Below are 6,846 nucleotides of genomic sequence, written 5' to 3' on the forward strand. Positions count from 1 at the left end.
AAGACAGACAGACAGACAGAGACCGACAATCACTCCGACTGCACTCCAATCACACAAATATCAGCCCTCTGTTGCTGTACATGTACCTTCGAACCGATTTGTTGGATTTGTGCAATCTCTATTTTTAATTTTATCGTTACAATCATTCAATTCTGACCCATGTGGTCTTATGCCTTATAATGATACAACAACCTTACTGTTTTTTTCATGAACAAATATAATTAATCCAAGACGCTGGAGAAAGCGCATAAAACATACGTAAAACACGTTATCTGCACAGTCAATCCACAACAGATAACGTCTGATACTCTTTTGGCCGATCCTCGCAACCCTAATCTGCCTCAAGAGTCCCTTATATGGATAAAACTATATCATTAATTTAGATTCAATAATTAGAATTTTTAGAATCAAGATCGTTTTTATTTATTTGTTATAGCACCAAACTTTAAAAAGCTATCAAACCACTTCTGGTTCTGGTGGCTCCGTGGAGTCGGAACGTGTCTGACATCACAGTCACGTGGCTTATTTCGTATTCGTAACGCTGCACCAACCCCAAAGTTGAGAAAGCCTATGATATGTGACTTATCATTAAACTGCCCTTAATGGGAGTTGGAGGGGAAATTATTCATTGGGTTATGGACTTTTATGAGAGACATGGAGAGAGAGCATATTAGATATGTAGTTAGTAGGGTTGGAATGGGGAGCTGATATTGCATCTATATATTATATGTATAAATATATATATATATATATATATATGTGTATATATATATATATATATATATATATATATATATATATATAAATATATTGTAAATATATTTACAGTATGTAGCCTTAATTAGATCAAGATCAGACTGTGGAAGTATTGTATATGGATCAGCAACAAAATCTGTGTTAGCAGACGTGAATGCTGTACAAGTTCAGACACTTAGAGTGTGTTTAGGGGCAGCTAGAACTTCCCCGGTGTGCGCACCCGAAGTTGAAGCAGGTGGAATGCCACTGTGGTTGCGTCTGAGACAACTAGTGGCCAATTACTGGGTCAATCTAAGGGGACATGGAGATAGCCGTCCAACAAAAAGGGTGCAGCAGACATGCTTGGAGAATGAGACAGAACATCTGACTGTTTGAATGTGTATACTGTTGAGTTGTTTGCCATACTGATGGCATTCATATGGAGTGAACAGGGTAGGTGCAACAAAATATTAATATGGAGTGATTCTGTGTGATTCTGTGCCGCAAGCATTAAGACAGGTACAGCCCAGCCAGAAATCATCAGGATCTGCTTGATGGAATATGGTTTCTCCACTCAAGAATAGCTAGACAAGGGAAAAAGCGTCACATTCATGTGGGTTCCAACACATTTAGGCATCCCGGGAAATGAGAGCAGACAAATTGGCAAAATAAGTGGTCAAAAAATGGAATTGTTGAATCAATATTAAATTACCAAAATCAGTGGGAAAAGGCATAGTGTGGGAAATGTAAAATAGCAGTGGCAATAGCATTGGGATAATGCAACAAAAGGAAGACATTTACACACAATCCAAAACAGAGTAGGTACGGTATGTTAAGAAGTTGGGGAACAAAACGGAAACAGCAAGTAATAATAAGCAGGATGAGAATTGGGCACAGCAACCTTCACAGTACACTTTTCATAATAGGAAAACATCCAACGGGTCTCTGCGATCACTGCCATGAGGCTGAGACAGTAGAGCGGGTATTTTTAACATGCAGGAAATTTACACAACAAAGACAAGATATGATAACCGAATGATGGAAAATAGGGCAGGCAGGGGACAAGGTTAAAAGTAGTTTAGAATGTGGAAACATTGTTGAAGGGAAGAAGTGGTTATTTAGATTTTTGAGGGCGACTGACTGGACTGGAAAAATGGCTTAAAATGAATGGACGCTGGAAGAAGACGAAGAAGAAGAAGAAGAAGAAGAAGAAGAAGAAGAAGAAGAAGAAGAAGAAGAAGAAGAAGAAGAAATTCCAAAGCAGTGTGTTGAGACCAAGAAGGGTCCAGCTGCAGACCTCTCTCAAGGCCCCATAGTTCTGTGAGCCAATGGGGTTGGAGAATGACCTCCCTCCTGAGGCCCCAGTGCTATGAGCCAATGGGGTTTGAGCATGGCTTCCGGATTTTGTTGAATTTACTCTGTAAACTTTCACTGATTTCACCTTATCTGTCCACCAAAATCAAAGCAAATTTTAGGTGAGGAATTAGCAATCCAGTTGCTGAATCTTCACTCATATTAGATGTTCTCTGCCTCATTTAACAGTTTGTTCCGAATTGCGTTGCCGTGCCTCAAGCTTGTGGGAAACACCGAAGAGAAGAAGCAAACGGCTTGGTAGTAGAAGAACAACTGCTTGAAGCACACAATGAAAAATGTCAGGAGTTGATGGGGAATTTTGCACATCAAGATGACTGCGATTTGTTCATGTTGGAAGTCAGAGACACTCTTGATATTCCATTGTACGAAAGCTTTAAAAATCCATCGAAAAACATTGTAACAATATATCTTAATCCATGTAATCACATAAACATATACTTTATGCACACACACAATGAAGAACACAACTTCATGTAGCTTCCAGTCACACACTTTTATTTTAGCACACAGGGTTAATTCTTTCACAAACCTTTTAGATTGTGTCCTCCCTTGAGTTCCTGCCAAAAAGCTTGCCCCATCCTCAAAGCTTGCCTTATCTTGGCCTGACCAATTATTTTCTGCACCTGTGAGGTCAAGCTGACTGTGCATTCTCTGTATCTGTGACGTCGAACTGACCATATATTCTCGGACTCCCTGAAAATAAACTGTTCGACTCAGAGAGCTGCTCCTTAGCACATCTCTGATCCGACCCTTGTACAACTAAAACCAACGTCTGTCTGCCTCTTTACTGCCTCTGTACTCTTTACGTCACTGAACGGGATCGAGCCGCGTCCAGGGGCACCATCGATGACGGAGCCGGCATAGACTAAAACCCTTGTTTGAAGGACCGTTCTTCGGTGGGACTCTGTGGCGCCACCTCGATCTACGTTCCTGATAGCGGGGTAAGACAGATGTTGTATGGTGTGAAAGAAGGTTTCTAATAAATATATAAATTTTAAATCAGATCTAAAATCAGGATTTATTTTATGATCCAAATACCAACGGATTTTCTGAAAGTGAAGTGTTTTATTCTAACCAAGGTTTAGAAGAAACCTGGAAATATAGTGACGACTATATTAACTTCTATCAAGATCGTAAAAGAAGAATTGAAATGTGTTTTCCCCTGTTTTATTGAGATCGTAAAGTATGTGAAATAGAATGTGATTTATCTATTGAGATGGTAAATAGGTACATGAAATAGATAAAAAGAGAGAATAAACACAAATTGACACAAAGGAAATCCCTAGGTTCCTTAAATATATTAATAAAGAAATAAATCAATAAAAAATAAAATAAAATAATATAAAATTAAATTAAATTAAAATTAAATAAGATAACTTGAAGTAGCCTAATAACACCATGGGTACCAGTAAAAGTAAAACGCTACAGAAGGATCAACAAGTAAGGGAATCGAAGGAATGTTACAAAATGTATGAAGGGAAAAGGTGACAGAACAATGATACGTTTGGTAGAATGGGAAAGCTTAGGTTTTCCCACAGGAGGAAGCTTTAGTCTGGATCAGCTACAGCAGCTGAAAGTTAGATTACAAGACAGAGAAAAGATAAAGAGGAAGTACAAGGCCGACTGGTGAGATTTTGGAGAGTGGGTAGAGGAAGCTAATAACAGAGAAAAGAAAAAGAATAAGAAGCAGGGAGAGGAAAGGGACAGAGAGATGGGAATCAGGGAGAGAGACAGGGCCAGGAAAAGGGACAAAGAAAGCAGAAAGCATCAGCACCACCACCGTATACTGCTAATCAATGTACTTCTTTATATCCTATGTTACCGGTGAAAATACTGGATCTGTACCTGGACTCCCATCCTCCCGTACGGCGTCAACCTCCAAATCCACCCAACCTCGTCCTTAGCGACGAGCCTAACATCATAAATGCAGACATACCAGTGGTCGACCTGGAGAGCAACGACAACCATGCCCCACAAGGAGCCACCGCCTGCAGATACGGCTAGCTCCACCTCCACCCCACCTGCCTAAAGACGGCAAGAAAAGAACCTCCTCTGACACCATATGAGACTCATCTACGGTCTGCTTTCATCAACGGACTGATGTTCCCGCTCGGTGACATGTTGAAACGCTCGTTTGTGACCTGGAAGACGGTGACCCTGGCTGACACCACCCTCCACGCTGAACACGCCTACCAGACACCAAAGGGACAAGGACCGCAAACAAGATTAAAAGAAACAACGTGGGTCCCAGACCCAGGTGACCATGCTCGCTCGGGCCATCACCCAAGGTCAGTGAGGTCCGTCAGGGCCTCAGCAAAACAGCTCAGGCCAGACCCAACGAGGCAGGGAATTCCGTGGAAGCCGTCTCAATCATCGAGGCCAAGGAGGTCACAACCTAGGCCGCAGCATCTGCTATCGCTGCGGCCAGGAAGGACACTGGGCCCGAGCCTGTTTTACCGCGCCACATAGATGACCACAGGGCAACTGGGGTCAAACAGGGGAATCTGGACATTATCAGAGTTGACGCAGGGAGGAGCGGACCCCAGGGAAAGACCCAAGCCATGGCTCTGCACACCCTGATCAGGTGACATGTACACACACACACACACACACACACACACACACACACACACACACACACACACACACACACACACACACACACACACACACACACACACACACACACACTCACACACACACAGCCTTGGGCAGCCTTCACTGATCTGAAACATTCCCTTACCGTCGCACCCACACTCGGTTTTCCTGACTATAGACTCCCGTTTACTCCGTTTGTGGATCAAAAGGGTGGATATGTGCTATCGGTGCTGTGTCAACCACATGGCGGAAAATTCCGCCTGGTGGCATATTTCTCTTCCAAATTAGAACTGATCCTACAAACGGGTAAACCAACACAAATGACACCACAAATATTTTTGTGTTATCATGTGCATCTGCTTGACATGCCAAACATAAAAATCCAACGCTGTTCCCCACTCAATCAAGCCACACTACTCGCCCCCACTGACATCACAGAAAATAAGAGATTGAACACATCACTCCTGTTCTTAGATCACTACATTGGCTCCCTGTTAAAACTAGAATTGATTTTAAAATTCTGCTCCTTGTAAATAAAGCTATAAATGGCCTTGCACCTCAGTGTATAAAATAAATGCTAATTATACACAAACCAGCAAGAACTCTCAGGTCCACAGTCACTGGTCTTTTAACTCTGCCCTCGTTGTGCCAAAAGAGCCAAATACATTTGTGAGTCTTTGTGATATGTATCCAGGTCACGGGAACACAAGACAATATCATAGCTCTCTAGCTATAGTGATACAGTTCTGAGAATATAGTGAGTACAGGCCATGGTTAATTCTTTGTTCTTTTATTCCATTTTTTTATTGAAGGCTAAAAAATTCTGTATTTTGTAATGTCTTATCTATATTTCTCCTTCCAACCAAGAGTGCAGAGCCAACTGTTACCTGCTCGCTAGCACCATTCGCAGAGTTTGTTTTATCAACAATCTCCCAGCAGGGGAATTATCACAGAACCAAAAGCCCCCACCTTTTCAGTACCAGCCAAACATTCAGTAAAAATGCAGATACAGTGGCAACATTCCTGTGCAGAGAATATAATCTGTGTGTTAAGTGTTGTATGAATTATTGTTGTGTTTTGTGTGTAAACGGAATCTGTGACAGTATGGAGGTTTGTTGTATCGTCTGAAACGCGGACCATCATCTGACCCACGACTCGGCCAGTCAACAGGGCCTATAGGAACTAGGGTGCGCAGAGCCATTTTGAAAATCTGTATTAGTATTGACTGTCTGGGACGTGGTAAGACTTTGGTTGTTGTAGGATGTCTGTTTCCTCCACGTGTGCACTGTATTTTGTGTCGCAGCATTATTGCTGAAATTAATGTTGTTTGAGTGCTGTTGGGATAAAGATGAAGGAAATATTATTGCATTGTGAGGGAAATAGAACGACATGGAAAAGTGGACGAGAAATGGACTGTTAAAGTCATGAACGGAGATAGGAGGAAGTGAGCGACTCGAGGGTTGGAGCATACTGAGAGAAGTTTCTGGCAGAGATTCCAACTGCATGCGCTTTGCTGATGAGGTGTGAATGTGTGTGTGTGAAGAACCCCGCCCAGGATCTACAGCTTAGCCACCACACAGCAAAGATTATAACACTGAGTTCCACCCACTCCAAGCTACACACATTTAGCATTGACAAAAGCGCTGATTATTAACTAAAAGGCCATATATAACCACGACTGAACCCAACTGACCCCAACGGGACCAACAGAACCACCAGAACTGTCTCCCCCGCTCACCGACTTCCCTGCCAACCTGTGGACAAAACGACACCAGCGCCATCAGCACTGCATCCACTGAGTAAGCCAACGCCACTGCCAAAGGCTAAGCACTCACACCCAGTGATTACACCCAGCAGAAAATATGAGCCGGCAAAGCACATTGCATCCATTTAACCCATTAAAACGACTCCGCAGAGTCAGAGGGACCCTAGTATTCATACTAATCAGTACTAGTACTCCCGATACTGTGGCATTATGCTCAACCGCTAAAAGACAATGGGGTCCTCAAACCTACAACCCCACAACCAATGGAGTACACATGGCCACATCGCCATACATCTGGGACTGCATGATACCCTGCACCCATGTCAACCGAAAAATAACACAATCTGTTAATGCCACCTGTGTCTACATATATG

Source organism: Zeus faber (genome assembly GCF_960531495.2).
Source record: "Zeus faber genome assembly, chromosome: 17".
In the NCBI taxonomy this organism is placed as follows: domain Eukaryota; kingdom Metazoa; phylum Chordata; class Actinopteri; order Zeiformes; family Zeidae; genus Zeus; species Zeus faber.